Here is a 16,090-nt window from a genome sequence, read left to right on the forward strand (position 1 = left end):
TTTCTGCTCCCAAAATTAGGGAGAAAGAATTCAATATTTTGCTATTAAGTATGATGTTAGCTGTAGGATTTTCCTAAACACTCTTTACAGGATGAGGAAGAGTATTTCTGCTCTTAGCTTGCTTATTTTTAATCATGAGAGGGTATGAATATTGTCAAAGGCTTTTTTGTTGTTGTTGCTGCAAATATTGAGATGGTTAATTTGATCCACCTCCCCCTTTTATTCTTTTTAATGTAGTAAATTGCTCAGATTAATGGCTCTGATTGCATTCCTGGGATAAAACCCCACTTGGTCAATGTATTTTTTCTTTTGTATAGTATTGGGTTGATTTGCTATGTTAAGAATTTGGATTTTGTGATCTATATGCATAAGGGATGTTGGTCTTTATTTGTAAAGTCTTTGTCAGAGATTGGTAATAGGGTTATTCTGGCTCCTTAAATGAGTTGAGACACATTTTCTGTTTCTTTATTTTCTAACAAAGTTTGTATAGAATTGGAGGGTTTGTTTTTTTTTCATTATTTTATAAAAATCATTGGTAAAACCATCTGGGCTTGGAGTTTTCTTTTTGAAAGGTTTCTTTGTTGAATTCTAAATTTAATTTCTGTAAGATATATAGCCTTTTCAGATTTTCTGTTACTTTTTTGTCTGTTTTGGTAAGACAAGGTTTTCATAAACTTTTGTCATTTTATGTTATCATATTTATTGGCAGAAAGTTGTTTATAGGGGCACCTGGGTGGTTCAGTGGTTGAGTGTCTGCTTTTGGCTCAGGTCGAGATCCCTGGGATTGAGTCCTGTATCAGACTCCTCACAGGGAGCCTGCTTCTCCCTCTGCCTATGTCTCTGCCTCTCTCTTGCAAATAAATAAATAAAATCTTAAAAAAAGAGAAAATTGTTTATAATACCATTTTTATTTTCCTCTTATAACCCATTATTATGTAGCAATGTCCACTGTGTTACTGTTGATACTAGAATTTGTGTTTTCTCTCTTTCTGCTGTTGTCAATTTTATTATTCGTTTTATAAAAACGTTTGACTTTGTTAATTTTTTTGTTTACACATTTTCCAGTTCATTTTATTTGTTCTTTATTCTTATCATTACTTCCTTTCCTCTCTTTACTTTGAGAATAGTTTGCTCTTCTTTTTCTAACTGTAAAAAATTTTAATTTCACATCACAGTAAAAGAAACAAAAAGCACTTTCATTCATGTACTACAAATATAAATTCTAAAATGAATTTAGTGTCTTCCAGAACTTGTTTTTTATTTCTTCTAGTACTTGTAGTGAAGATGCTCAAATGAAATCTGTTTTCTAACTTTTTAAGATGGAAGTTCAGCTTAATGGTTTTGCATCTTTTTATTTTCTAATGTAAACATTTAATATAATTTTCCTTTTACCACTTCTTTAGCAGCATCTCACAAATTTTGGCATATTGTGTTCCATTATCATTTTATTTCCAATATTTCCAGTATTTTCCCTTGGATTTATTCTTTGATCCATAGGCTATTTAATGTATTCTTTAATTTCCAACTGTTTGGGAGCATTTCTAGATATTTTATTAAATATGTGTATATCTTACTATTAATTTTTAGTTTAATCTTACGTTGTAAGATTTCAATCATTTGAAATGTATTAAAACACAGTCTATCTTAATGAATAGTCCAGTGCACTGAAAGAGTGTGTATTCTAAAATGCTGGGTATAGTGTTCTAAAATGCCTACTAGGTCACATGGATTAATAGCAACTTCCCAGTTGCTATGCTTACTAATTTTGCGTATGTGTGTTTATTTGTTCTGTAAATTACAAAGAGGAGATATTAAAATCTCCAATTATGATTATGGATTTGTATTAGTTCTGTCAATCATTGGTTCATTCATTATGAAAGTCTGTTAATAAGTGAATGCATATTTAAGTTTGTTTTATCTTCCTGATAAATTTATTCTTTTATGATTATGAAGTTCCTTCTTTATCTCTGATAATATCCTTATTCTTAAAGTCTAATTCAGATACTATTAATATAGCCACACCAGCTTTATTATGTGTATTATTTGCACAGTGTACATTTCCATCCTTTTACCTTTAACCTGTCTTTTAATGTGTGATTCTTGTTGACAGCATATAGTTGAGCCTTGCTTTTTTGTCTATTTTAACTCTTCTGGCTTTCAATTGGAATGTTTAGCACATTTACATTTAATGTGATTATTGATATGGTTGGGTTCATATCTCTTATTATTTATTTTATACTTATCCTATTTTTTTCATTATTTTGTTTATTTTTATTTTGCCTTGATTTTTGCTCTTCCATTCTATTTTCTTTACTATTTCTTTTGGAAGAATTTAAAGAAATACTTTCTTTTAATTTCTATTGGCTTTTTATCTATATGTATAATTTTGACTAGATATTTTTAGATGTTCTAAAAATTGTGATAATGTAGCCTAAATTTTCAAAAATTAAATTAGAATTATCTCTGAAATTAAATTAATTAAAACAAAATCAATATTATACTACTTTACTTAAAACAGTATGTTTACATTTATCTACTCTATTTCTTGGGTTATACGAGTAATATCTATACATAGGATAATCTGAGTTGAAATGTTATTATTTTTAACAGTAATTTTTAGAAGAAATTAAGAGATAATAAAAGATACTATTTTGTATTTACCTACATATTTGTCATTTTCACTTCTTATTCCACCCTCTAGATCCAAGTTTCAACTTGGCATCATTTTTCTCTTGTAACAAGCTTATCTGTTGGCAACATGCTCTCAGCTTTTATTTATCTTAAAGTCTTAACTTCACCTTCATTTTTGAAGAATATCTCTACTAGCTATAGAATTCTGGATTGACATTTCTTTTTTATTTTAGCACTTAGAAGATGTTTCTAGTTTCTGATTTCCATTATTTCTGAAAAGTTTCCATTGTTTCTGATTTCTTCTGGTTTCCATTGTTTCTGATAAGACGCCAGTTATCAATTCACACTATTGTTTCCCTGTAGGTAAACATTTATATACATATGTAGTATGGGTGCCTTTAGGATCTGCTCTTTGTATGTGACTTTCAGCAGTTTACTGTACTGTATCTTGGTATCATTCTCTTTGTATTTCTTTGAGTTTCTTGAATCTGTAGGTTGATATTTTTCACTACATTTGAGATTTTTTTCCATTATATCTTACTACCTGTTTCTCTACTCCTTTTTCCCTCTCTTCTCTCCTTTGAGAAATTCTATTACATGTATGTTAGAAAGCTTGATATCTTCTTATAGGCCCCTGAAGTTCTGTTCATCTTTTTAAAAATATTTTCTCTTTTTCAGATTGGATAATTTCTATGGGTTTGTCCTCTCTGACTCTTTCTTCTAGAGTCCACAATCTATTTTGAAGCCCATCTAACAGATTTTTCATTTCAAATGTGACACTTTTGGAGCCTTTCCATTTTTAACAGCTTTTATTTATCTGCTGATACGCCTCATGTTGACTCAGTAGTTCCACCTTTTCCATTAAATTCTTAAGCGTATTTATATTATCTTGCTCAATGTCCTTTCTTAATTCCTTAACATCTGAGTAATCTCTGGGTCTGTCTTGGCTGTCTTTTTTCTTGGGTTTTATACCACATTTTCTTTCTTTTTATCATGTACAGTAATTAATTGATTGTACATTCAACATTGATACTGTGGATAATATATTATAGGAAATCTGGTTTTCAGTGCCTTTCATTAGAGGGAGTTATATTTTGTCTGGCAAACAATTAAATTACTTGGAATATTCTCTGTCCTGTGAAATGTGTTTTGGTTCTTTGTCAGGGCTTGTGTGGGATAGTTTTGTCTTTACTCTTAGGATATGGCTCTTATCTGGAATATGGTCTTTACTCATAGGGTGTGGTGCTTTTAGAATCTGGACTAATACCCAAGGTTCCCAGAGATGTCTGCCATTCGAACTGGGCCAGAATTCTGTCTTCTAGCATTATGTAATTTCTATCTCCTGTTCTGCCCTCAGCCCTAAAGCAAACATTCTCTTTCAGGACTCACAAGATTTTCTTTCTGAATGCAAATTTAGCAGTAAGCCAAAGATTCACCAAAAACCTGTGCAGAGATTCCTAAGGCTGTTGCTGTCCTCAGATCTCCCCTTTCTAGGATCCTGCCCTGAAAGTCCCAAATGCTTCAGCTGTCCTGCAGATTTGTATTAGTCTCTACAACTCAACAAAATCACCATGGTCTGCTTGGGCTCTGTCTCCCTGCACTGCAGTCCACCGTTTGTTTTGTTTCTTGTATCACTCCAACTACAATAAAAGTGGAACAACATAAGTGTCAAAATGACATTTGTTGGTTTTGTTCACTGATTCACTGATTTATTCCTGCAACTAGATTAGTGACTGGCATATACAGATTGCTCAATAAATATGTGTTGTTAGAGTTAATTGATATATTTTTAAGGATGATCAGTCTTACTTTTACAGAAATATGCTAAATAATGAAGTGAAGTTAAGCAAGTGTAAACTCTGTCAATGGATGGTCAGTGCTTCTGGGAGAGGACCATTTTAGAATATCTTGTTATTTTGACTTACAACTGGAATGTTCAGTCCAGCTACATCAATCATTTTTCTGTTCCTCATTACATATGCCAACCTTCTTCCTTAGAAATGTTGCAGTTCCATCTCCCTGGAAACTGTCTCCTTGCTCTTCCCATGAACAATGTTCCTTATATCATTCAAAAGTTAACTCAAATCCCATTTTAGAGAGGCCTTCCTTGTTCTAAAATAGAAGCATGCACACCCGCCAGTTTCTAACACCATGCTTGATTTTCTTAAGAGAACATATCTCTGAATTACCTTATTTTTACATATTCATTGTCTTATCTGTTTTCCAAGAAGATGAACTCTGTAAGAGCCAGAGTCACATGGGGTTTCTTCAAATTAATGCCCAGAACCTAACATAGTGCTTGGTTCTCTGTAAGCACTTAAGAAATTTTTCTGATGATAAGCAGAACTCTAAGATGGCTTCCATGATCTCCACACCTTGGCATTACCCCTGTGATTATGTTATACAACATGGCAAAGGGATTTTGCAGATGTAATCAAGGTTGCAAATCAGTTACCTAATCAAATGAGACCTTTCAGAGCAGAGAATTTTCTCTGGCTGGCAGCAGAGGAGGGGGTCAGAGAGATTCCAAGCGCAAGAAGGATTTGATGAGCCACTGCTGACTTTGAAGATGGAGAGGAGCACATATAAAGATCAGAGAGAGGCCTCTCCAGCAGCCAGCAAGGGAATGGGTACCTCAGTCTTACTACCACAAGGAACTGAATGCTTCCAATAACCAAACAAACTTAGAAGCAGATATTTTCCAGCACCTCAAGGTAAGAGCCCAACCTGGCTGACACTTTGATTTGGCCTTAAGCTGAGAGCCTAGTTGAGCCTATCTGGACTTTTGACCTACAGAACAGTGAGATAATGAATGGACACCATAATAAGCTGCTAAATTTGTGGTGACTTATTATGCAACAATAAGAAACTGATACAAGGCTTCAATAAATATTTATGATTTTTCTTCTGCTTCAGCACAACATCTCAGTTTCATGGATGAATGATCTCCTCCTCTACAGAGGTGACAATGGCCTACTAGGTTGTGACCCACTGACTTAGCTTTATCATGTGTCAGAAATGTCCCTTGACAATCCTTCACTGCAAAGGATCTCTTTATCTTTGCTCACCTATCTTTCCTTCTTGCTCATCTCTGAGGAAGAGATGCTTCTTTTGGAGGTTTAATTATTTCACTGGTGATTTTAAACAGAGCATGACCTGCTTTGTCAGAGTATTGCTTCTTCTGCTATCATCCGTTTTGGCTCATATGTGCCACTTCCTCTATCAGATGCTTCTTCTTTGTCTATAAATAAAAATTAGCAAACATATCATCTCACTATTTTTGGTTTAGTAGTCAAGCTTTTTGAAAGCAGAGTCAGCACTCACTTCATCTTCCTCACCATCAACCAATTTTTGAAAGTATAGTTTTATTTATGTTTAGTAGAATTAATCTATATGTACTTTGTACAAAATCCAAAAAAACACAAGAGTATAAAAGAGAGTAAGCCTTACTCGCATTCTTGTCCCAAAGGGACAATTTTCAGTTCCCCTTCTTAGAGGCAACCGTTTGTCTGTGTGTGTTATCTTTCCAGGGCCAATGTATGTGTGTGTGTATGTGTGTGTACATGTGTGTACATATGCATATACATTTGTTTAATGCCTAACCTTTTACTCTAGCTCCCACTGATCCTATTCTTTTGGAAGGCACCAATACTTTTATATTTTGTTTTCCTTATTTCCTGGCTCTTCATTAATCTCTCACTTCTCTTGATTTCCATGAAGCATTTGACATTCTCAAAACAACACATTTCATCATGCCACCTCAACTCTTTAAAAGCCCTCGTACGGGTGCCTGAGTGCCTTAGTCCATTAAGCATCAGACTCTTGGTCTCAGCTTGGGTCATGATCTCAGGGTCGTGAGATGGAACCTGGTGGCGGGCTCCATGCTCAGTGGGGAGTCTGCTTGGGATTCTCTCTCTCCTCCCTCTGCCCCTCCCACTTGTGTTCTTTCTTTCTCCCTCTCTAAAATAAGTAAATAAATCTTTTAAAAAATCCTTGTTGTTTCATAATAGTGCAGTTTTTAGGTGGTCTCCTAAATCCCAGATTACATGTCCATTTTATAGTTGCCTCCTTTTCTGACTCCTATCCTCTCAATGTTAGGGTCCAAGGCTCTGATCTCATGGATTTCTACAGTTTTAACCATTTAACCTTATGTGGATTATTGCCAAGCTCATCCTTTTAAATAGCCCAAACAGATTAGCCAAATTCTAGCTCTTTATTTTAGCAGACTATGAGCATTCCCCCTCCCCTGACATTCCATAACTATTTAAGATAGGATTTCTAAAGCTAACGTCTACTTCAGCTCTTTCTGGGGCATCTGGAAAGGGGAGACCCAGAAAACAGTGGCTCTTGCTGACATCCCCACTGGTGTTAACTATTCCACTTAGGTTCTATCCACTCTTAGATTTATAGATAATCCTTTCCTCTCAGCTCTTCCTCAGCTCTCAGCCCCCATTACCAGACAAAGTCAGTTCTTGGTTTATAATCCCTTCCCACCTATTCCTTCTTGCTATACTTGTCGTAAATCATGCCTAGATAAAGTCTGCTAAATATTTTCAATGCTTCTATATGCTCTCTTCCCTTACCCATTCTGTACCATTACGTTGTCTAATTCAATTCTCTCTTCTTATTCAAAACCTCAAATGACTCCCTAGTGCTTGTAAGATAAAATAAACATTCTTTAGCTTATCATTCAGAGTTGAAAATAATCTGACTCCAACATACTTATGCAGCTTCATTCCTCAATCAACCCTCCATTTATCTTGCATTGTGGTAACTGGAATTTTCCATGGCCATACCATCCTGTTCCTGAACCTTTCATCATAATATAATGGCTCTCCATACCTCCCTTCTTTCCAGTTTCCTGCATCACTGACACTTTTAAAAAACCTTTCATCAATTCAAGGCTAAGTAAAATGCCTCTTCATCTACTAAGTATTCTCTGATGTCATCTGTTTGCTATGTAGTTTACAAGCCTTGCTTGTACACTGATTGCTTATATGCAAAGAGTAGAAAACCAAAGCTACTGAACACCCAATATGCACTGGTTACTCTGCTAGGTACTATCATCTCATTGAATCTTTGCAACTGTTATGATGCTATTGTATCAACCCAAGATTGCACAACTAGGTTATGGAGCTAGGAGCCTACCCCAGGTGGTCTAAATTGAAAAACAAAAGCAAAACAAACAAAACAAAAAGCCAGGAATAGAGCAGAGTAAACAAAGAACAAAAAGACTCTGTGTCTGTAGTTCCATTTGAAACTATACTAATTGTACTGGTAAGTTCAGGGCATATGACACTATTTAATGGATGTATCCTGTTTGTACATTGAGGTCCACAGTTCATTTGGGGCTACATCCTCTCATTCCTTACCCAGTGCTCCTTTTCATGGTTCACTTTTACTTGTCATTCAGGTCTCAAATGAAATGTCATTTCCTCAAAAAACCTTTCCCCACCCACCCTTTGTCCCACCCAGGTGTGGTGCTTTGTTACGTACTCTCATTATACTTTGTACTTTTCCCTGTGCAGCATCATCACAATTCAGTTATTCATGTAGTTACATATTTTATTACTTGTTAATATCCAGGAAATTGCTTATTAATTACCTAAGCATGAACTAATTTATGGGTAAATACCATATCTCTTCCTTGAAAAGTGTATCACTGAAAGAATTCCCCATCACTCCCTTTGTGGTGAATTAATGAATGGATGGACTGATAGATAAAAGAACAATTCTCAAAACTCTCCTAGTCTAGATTTTGAGAAAGGCAGCCCAGGAATGATAAAATTGTGTGTGTGTGTGTGTGTGTGTGTGAAAGCAGAAAATTTTAATTGTCTTATATCCTTTTGTTGCTAACCACTAAAACTACCAGCACACTACCTATCCCTATAGATTTCACCTTAGGTCCTTTCTTTCTTCTTTCTTTCTTTCTTTCTTTCTTTCTTTCTTTCTTTCTTTCTTTCTTTCTTTCTTTCTTTCTTCTTTCTTTCTTTCTTTCTTTCTTTCTTTCTTTCTTTCTTCTTTCTTTCTTTCTTTCTTTCTTTCTTCTTTCTTTCTTCTTTCTTTTTCTTCTTTTCTTCTTTCTTTCTCTAATTCTAGTTAGAAATGTGTCTTTAATATGCTTGGCATATCTGTCTCAGAAGAGTTAGAAGATGTTAAATAATACAACACAACATAACATAAATAATGGCAGTACTACATTGTCAACATTAAGCTGATTCATTTAAGGACTGGCAGCATCAAGAGTTGTTTCAAAGAAATTTAATATTTGAAGATCCTATAGATACACAGTAAGTATTAATTAGTCTGAATAGTATTTACAACCCATGAGAAATTTGTTTTCCCACATAGCTATTTTCATCTGAGGTTAAACACAAGCCACAATGAAAGGCCTTTGTTTGGATGCAGTGTGATGCTCTTGGAACAATACCTAGATGTCAAGACAATATCTCTAACATGGTGGATTTACACTGCACCATGCTTCACAGAAGCTTAATTGTGTTGTTGTTTTAAAGACAAACTTGTGCCAAAGATCTGGCATTCTGCAGAGGATGCCAGATGCTTACCCTGGAAAGTCTCTTCTCAGAAACAGGTGGGTGTTCCATCTCACTATCCTGCCCAAAGGCAAAGCCTTAGCTCTGTACTATTCAAGGAGTTCTCAGGGAGAATCACTTTTCTGACAATGGGAAATATTTTTCTTCCAGTGGTGTCGAGTACATAGTAAGCACTCAAAGATACTATTGATTGCTCTTTTAAATTTAAAAATCAGGGCAGCCTGGGTGGCTCAGCGGTTTAGCGCTGCCTTGAGCCCAGGGCCTGATCCTGGAGACCCTTCATAGAGCCTGCTTCTCCCTCTGCCTGTATCTGCCTCTCTCTGTGTGTGTCTCTCATGAATAAATAAATAAAATCTTTAATAAATAAATAAATTTAAAAATCAGTATCTCCTGCCCAATTTTACTCTGAACGTCAGCTTCCAGCTGTCTACTCTGCATCTCTTCTTAAATCTCTGCTACTTAAGAGTCAAAGCAGAATTATTGATTCTTATCCATCCTCCCAACCCAGGCTTTAGGCCAAGCCAACTCCTATCTAGGGCCTTTTCATCCTCTGTAAATGGCACTCTGTCCACCAAATAGTTCAAGACCAAAATATAGGGGTTCCTGTGGATTACTCTTGCTCTGTAACATCCCACTCAAATCTACCAGTAAGTTCCTTGACTCTACCTCCAAACTAGATCTCTAACTCAGTTAAAGCCTACTCTCTGATTGAGTCAGCTGTAGCCCATGAGCATCCTCTCTTGCCTGTTTGGTCTCTCTCTTCCACTCTTGCTTCTTTAAAGTCCATTTTCCCCACAGCAGCCTGGGCAAGCCTTGTAACAGTGCAAACCAGATCATCCCACTCCCCTGACAGCTTCCAAAAATATTCAGAATGAAATCACGTTCATTGCCCCCCCAACTATAAGGCCCTATAGATCTCCCCCTTGCCAAAGGAGAACCCCATCTACTTTATTTTTCCCACTCACTCACCATTCCCCAGCCACAAGTGCCTTGACTTTGACCCTCCAACACACTGAATGATTCCAGGTTCATGGGCTTGGCATTTGGGGGTCCTGCTATTTAAAATTTCCACCTTCCACGTCTATGTGGGATTTACCTCTTGTCTTTCAGGCCACAGTTCAAATAACACCTCCTCAGATTGCCCTACCTCATTTCCTTTCAATCACATTACCCTATTTTATTTTTTTATGCCACTTGATTATATCTAATCGTGTCATTTGCTCACATGTATTTGTTGCATATCTCTCCATTAGTTTATAAGGTCCTCGAGCTCAAATACGGACTCTGTTGGTCATTGCTGCATTCCCAACATGTAAAAGTGTGACCAGCTGGCTGGCCAAAAATGCACAGTAAGGCCAATCTGTCTCAGTGAGACCAGACATCTTCCTGAGTCCTGATTCCGAAATTTTTACAGAGCAATATTTGGCTAGGGTCAGTCACAGACAGGACAAAAGAATCTAGGTTCAATATTAATATTATTTTTAAAAGATTTTATTTATTTATTTGAGAGAGAGAGAGAGTGAGCAAGTGAGAGAAAGAACATGAGCAGGGGTTAGGGGAAGAGGAAAAGGGAGAAGGAGTCTCCCCGCTAAGTAGGGAGCCTGATGTGGGGCTTGATCCCAGGACTCCAGGATCATGACCTGAGCTGAAGGCAGACACTTAACCAACTGAATCACCCACCCAGGCATTCCTAGGTTCGATATTATAACAAAATAAAACAAAACATAAACAGAGATGGTGTTTCCACAGAGACAAAATGCATTTAGGAGATATTGAATATCACCTGAGATTTTTTTCAAGCTAAGCCTGAGTGTACCCAGGAAAGCCACAGCTCCAGGCACCCAAGCACCTCTCTTTTGCCAGAGTATCTCTGCTTCAATCTGCTTCATTTTTTTAAAAATGTAACTGGTTCCCACAAATGAGATTCTGACAAATAGGATCCTACTAGTGCAAATGAATGTGACTGCTTAATAGATATATTTACGAATATTTAAAAGTCCTCTTCTGAACCTTTAAAAGTAGATATAAGGTGCATTTCTTGTCATTCACACTTCTAGCTTTCTGGACCCACTGTCACTACTCTATTAAGATCTCCCCCTCTTACTTTGGCCTGGATAGTAACTGGAAATGTCTCTGTCTCCTTTCCTCTCCCTTCTGCTAATTCCTTTGTCACCCTGCTGTTAAAGTAACTTCACCCCTCCCAAGCCCAGATCCGAGTGTCCCATCCCAGTTGTCTCCCCATGTCTACTGCACTCACACTCATCAGCCTGGACTGAGACCTTACCTTACTCTTCCTTCAGAGTCTCTGTACTCTGCATACCCTTCACATCAGCCACACTTGACTAGTTCCCAACACAGCCTGAAGTTCTCCCTTCTCCTACCTGGCTGTGCTCTGGCCATTCCTCACACTGATTCTTTCCATTCAGACTTGCCAATTGAAAGCCCACTTATGCTCCCTTAGGCTTCCTCATTGCCCCCCTCACTTCATCCTCAGGACATCATCTCCCTCTTCCTTTGTGCCCACAACTCTGCCCTCATCCTCTTTGCCTACAGAATAGATACCTATCTACCTCTCAAAGCTATTATGGGTGTTGATATAAGTGCAAATAATTTGGAAGCTAGAAATGTGAAGTATGCTTATTCCTATCTGCTACATGAGGGCAGGGACCATTTCCATTCATCTCTACACCTAACCTCCAGCCCCAATGCATGCCAGTATCTAGGAGAGTCCATTCTCTTCAATGCAATTCTGAAAAAAAGAGAAAGGACCCATTCAGACTCACACTTGGTACCTCAACTTGAATTTTCAAGTTGCTCAGAAGAGTTATTTCTGATCTAGAGGGGGAAAAAATGCCTGAAGAAATTTAGGCTGTTTATTAACTGCTTTATTTGAATAACAGATTATTTGTGGGGAGGTCCAGGTGAACCTCTGAAGTGAGGACTATTATGGGTGTTTCATGTGCTTTCAAAAGTTCAGCCCCCAGTTTTGGGAGCTCCCAGCCCAGGAACTCTTTGGGGCAGAATTTGAATGAGACAGTTGCATTAAGGCAGATACAGGTTTGTCTGATGGCCAGGGGATATGGTATATTTCCAAAAGGTGGGCTAGACAGAAGGAAAAGAAAATAGGATCCCTAAAGTAACACTCTGTGGAGAAGTCTTGATAAATGGTCCAGTCTCTGCAGCAAAGCTTGGATGATGCAGGGAGTAGATGTTTTAGGGTGAAGCTGTGCTTGGCTTTCCTATGACTCAGCTCCTTTCCAGTCTTGTAGTGTTGAATCAGCATAACTGGACAATCAGGTTACACACTGAACAAGAATACACATAGGAAGATATTATTGACATAGTGAATTTGCACATACTATCTTTTTTGTTTGTGTCTTTACTTTTGCAATTTTCTGCCACAGGAAAACCAAGTAGGGGAGGCCCTGGTAGGGCACCCTAGATGGGGAGGGCTATTAAAAGTGAAAAGAACTATGCCATTAAGAGCCCAATAGTTCCATGTTAATGTTCCTTCACAAGGATTGGTTTGGGGAAGTAGGAGTTTCCTTACTTGTCATGGTGGAGAAAAGTGCCAGAGCCCAGTAGTCCAGAAGTCATTGACAGAGCCAGAGCAGAGCAGATGTATGGTCAATGGGGGAGTGTGGAGGTTCCCAGTCCTGGTTAAACCCACTGCTGTTGAAGCACATACACAATTAGATCATCACTAATTCTCTCTTCCCACCTAGCCTGCTTTCCCCAAGCTCTTTGAAGGGAATAAATGTGTCTTAGCCATATTTATCCCCTGAGGACCTAGTACAGGGTCTGGTGCATAATATTTACTTACATGATTGGTTGATGGATGTCCATGGGTTTTATAAGTTTCATCCAGGAGGCTTCAGATACCCATGTTCTCTTCAAGCCACCAGGTGGCTTTCTTTCCAGGCTCAGTTTTTCCATCTTTCCTCCATTTTCAAGTTATCAGAAATACCTTCCTTTACCCTAAAATTCAGGACACCGATCAAGTGAGTGAAGAAGCTTTTATTCTAAGCCTGCTGGGTATAAAGGGCTGCATTTTACTCTAGGAAGGGATTCAAAGTCTTTCCAAATAAATGACCTGCTTGCCTAGCTGTCAAAATCTGGGCCTCATTGGTAGTCTTACCACAGCCGTAATTCAAGTTTATGTGCCAGAAACGGAACTTCTGTCTTTCAAATTCAAGAAAGTCTTCAGACCGCGGCTGTCTTGCACAATATGGAGCTACTATTAGAGCCACTAAGGGTATTTACAGGGGGTTTAAATAACGTAGTGCAAAGAATAGGAGGTTTGAAAGTCTGTCTGGGAGCTGGAGAATTGATTTCCATAAATCTAAGACCCGAAAAATACCTTTTTTGTTCAAATGTTGGAAAGAGTTTTGTCGACCTTTTTGCTTCATTGGGATTTCTTTACGTTTTCCTGGTAACCAGAAACAAATTTCACAATTTGTGTCGCCCTTGGCTCCTGTTCCACGAGAGGGAAAGCTGGTTGTTATTTCAGTAATCCCTGCACGGCGGAGTGCGGAGAACGCCGCGCCGGGGAAGGCGCCAGCAGCGAGTCCTGCCAAACCAAACAGAACTCAGTGTGGACAATGGGAAGATTATGCGGTGGAAAATGGATACCCCGAATGGAGGGCAGCAAAGCCGTGTCAATTATATTTAGAAGCAGCATCCCTCCGGCACGTCACAAAGCCGTCCCCTCAAGCGTTTAGAAGGCTGCTGTTCCACCAAAGGCTCACCCACAGAAGTTCAGTGGGCGAAGCCCAAGCACAATGCTTTTTCTCTTACAACTTCCTGTGTGCCACGATTTCTGGCCACGGACCTTCCCGAGACCCCTGTGTCCTTTCATCCACACTGCAGCAGGCCGTCCAGTGCTCCCGAGAGGGTGCTCCCTTAGGCTTCCTCATTGCCCCCCTCACCTCATCCTCAGGACATCATCTCCCTCTTCCTTTGTGCCCACAACTCTGCCCTCATCCTCTTTGCCTACAGAATAGATTCCTATCTACCTCTCAAAGCTATTATGGGTGTTGATAGAAGTGCAAATAATTTGGAAGCTATTAAGCCCCGGCTGCCAGGACAAGTGCAGGGGGCCCCGAGGTACCCTCCAGCGGGTGCCCTCCCGACAGGCCGCGTGAAGGACCCGCTGCTCCCCTTCCTTCCCACGCTTACCTTGACCTGCCGAGAAGACACAGAGAAAGAGAAGAAACGTCAAACAACCCCTGGGTTTTCCACGCCACCAAAGCCCCAGTGAGGGCCTCTCGGGGTAAGCCCTTAGGATGACTCCTAGTGGCCGAAGGGGGCCCCTGGTCCGTCACTGCTGCAAGCTGAAGGCCAAGGGGCTTCGCTCCCATCGCCGGCCAGCGGCCAGGCTTGGCCAGGTGCCCCGCTCAACAGGCATTTCGGCCCTGAGCTCGAGGCTGAGAACTGACTTCCGTGACTGAGGCGCTGTGTACCCGAGGGTAAATGATTCTTTGATCCCCATCTCTTTTTTGAAAAAAGCAAAATCAAACGAGTAATTTTTAACAAACAGTGAAGCAATCGGAAGTACAACAAATAATCTGACCTTGTACGATAACCAAGATGTTTAGGTAGTATTGTTGCTGGAAACAGACCTTGCTTGTTCATGTGTTTGTTTTTAAAGAAATGAGGCTTGGAGGATATAATAAAGCTCCACCTGCATCCCTCCCTTTGCCAGAGGGTACCTCCTAAATTCAGTTGGCATGGGTCATTCCCATGTGATTTTTAGGACCTTTACCATGTGTTCTTATTCATAAGTGGATATATATATGTATGATTTTGCATGTTCTTTAAATTTACATAAATGATGTATTTTACATATTTTTCTTCAATTTACTTTTTGTGCTCAACCTACTGTTTTTGAAATGTGGAAGTGTGAATATTGGTAAATCTAGCTTTAAGGTTGTTTAATATTCCTTTATTTTTTAAAAGATTTTATTTATTTAATTGAGAGAGAGTGAGCACAAGTGGGGTGAGGGCAGAGGCGGAAGGAGAAGCAGACTCCCCACTGAGCAGGGAGCCTGATGTGGGGGGATCTCAGGACCCCAAGATCATGACCTGAGCCAAAGGTAGACACTTATCTGACTCAGCCACCCTGGTGCCCCTATATTCCTTTAAGTTAAAAAAAAATTCTTTAAAAAACCTAATCTCTTATTTAAGGGTAAGCTTTTTTTTTTATTATTAGTTTCAGAAGTAAAGTTTAGTGATTGATCAGTTGTATATAATACCCAGTGAAGAGCAAGCATTTTTTCCCCACTTTTTTGTAATACAAAAAAATACAATCAATGTGCTTCCATGTTCATCTTAGCACACATGTCTAGTGTTTACTGAGGCAGGCTCTCAATAAATTGGAAGTATTATTGCCAAACCATAGTCCAATTTAAACTTTATCAAATACTGGCAAATTACTTCTGAAGAAGGCTGCACTAATTTACAATCCCAAATAATGTGTAACATTTCACCAAAACTTGGTGTCAACAGATTGTTTTGCTGATCTGATAGTTTCAAATGGCCATTCACTGTTTTACATTTCAGTTCCCAGATAATTAGTGAAATTAAGCATATTTTCATATGCCATTGTCCCTTTGTGCTTCTTGCTTTTTAAATTGTCTGTTCATGTGCTTTGCTTACATTTCTACTGTGTTATTGTAGGGATTCTTTATAGAGTTTGGGATATACATGGATTTTCCCAGTCTGTGACTCCTTTTTTACTTCATTTCCAGTAAATGTTAATTTTTAATGTGGCTAAAATTTATTTTTTAATGTAGTTAAATTTTTAAGTCATTTTTCTCTGTTTTATTAGTACTTTGTGGTTTTTTAAAAAGAGAAAATGCTTCTTTAGTTCTGTATTCTAAAGATTCTTCCAAGCTTTATTCTAA

General features: G+C 38.3%; 1 protein-coding gene and 1 long non-coding RNA gene across 8 annotated transcripts in view; one reads left to right on the plus strand and one right to left on the minus strand.

The window, feature by feature from the left end:
* Window positions 1-16,090, plus strand: part of STARD13 (StAR related lipid transfer domain containing 13) — a 511,253-nt gene that overhangs the window by 48,734 nt on the left and 446,429 nt on the right. The window lies entirely within an intron of this gene.
* On the minus strand, window positions 10,680-15,116 carry LOC112669420 (uncharacterized). The gene is made up of 5 exons (XR_003142238.3): window positions 14,364-15,116; window positions 13,546-13,755; window positions 13,009-13,163; window positions 12,736-12,857; window positions 10,680-12,490 (listed from the first exon to the last, which is right to left on the minus strand). It is a non-coding gene; the product is annotated as an uncharacterized LOC112669420 (long non-coding RNA).

This window comes from Canis lupus, chromosome 25 (assembly GCF_003254725.2).
Source record: "Canis lupus dingo isolate Sandy chromosome 25, ASM325472v2, whole genome shotgun sequence".
NCBI classification, from domain to species: Eukaryota; Metazoa; Chordata; class Mammalia; order Carnivora; family Canidae; genus Canis; species Canis lupus.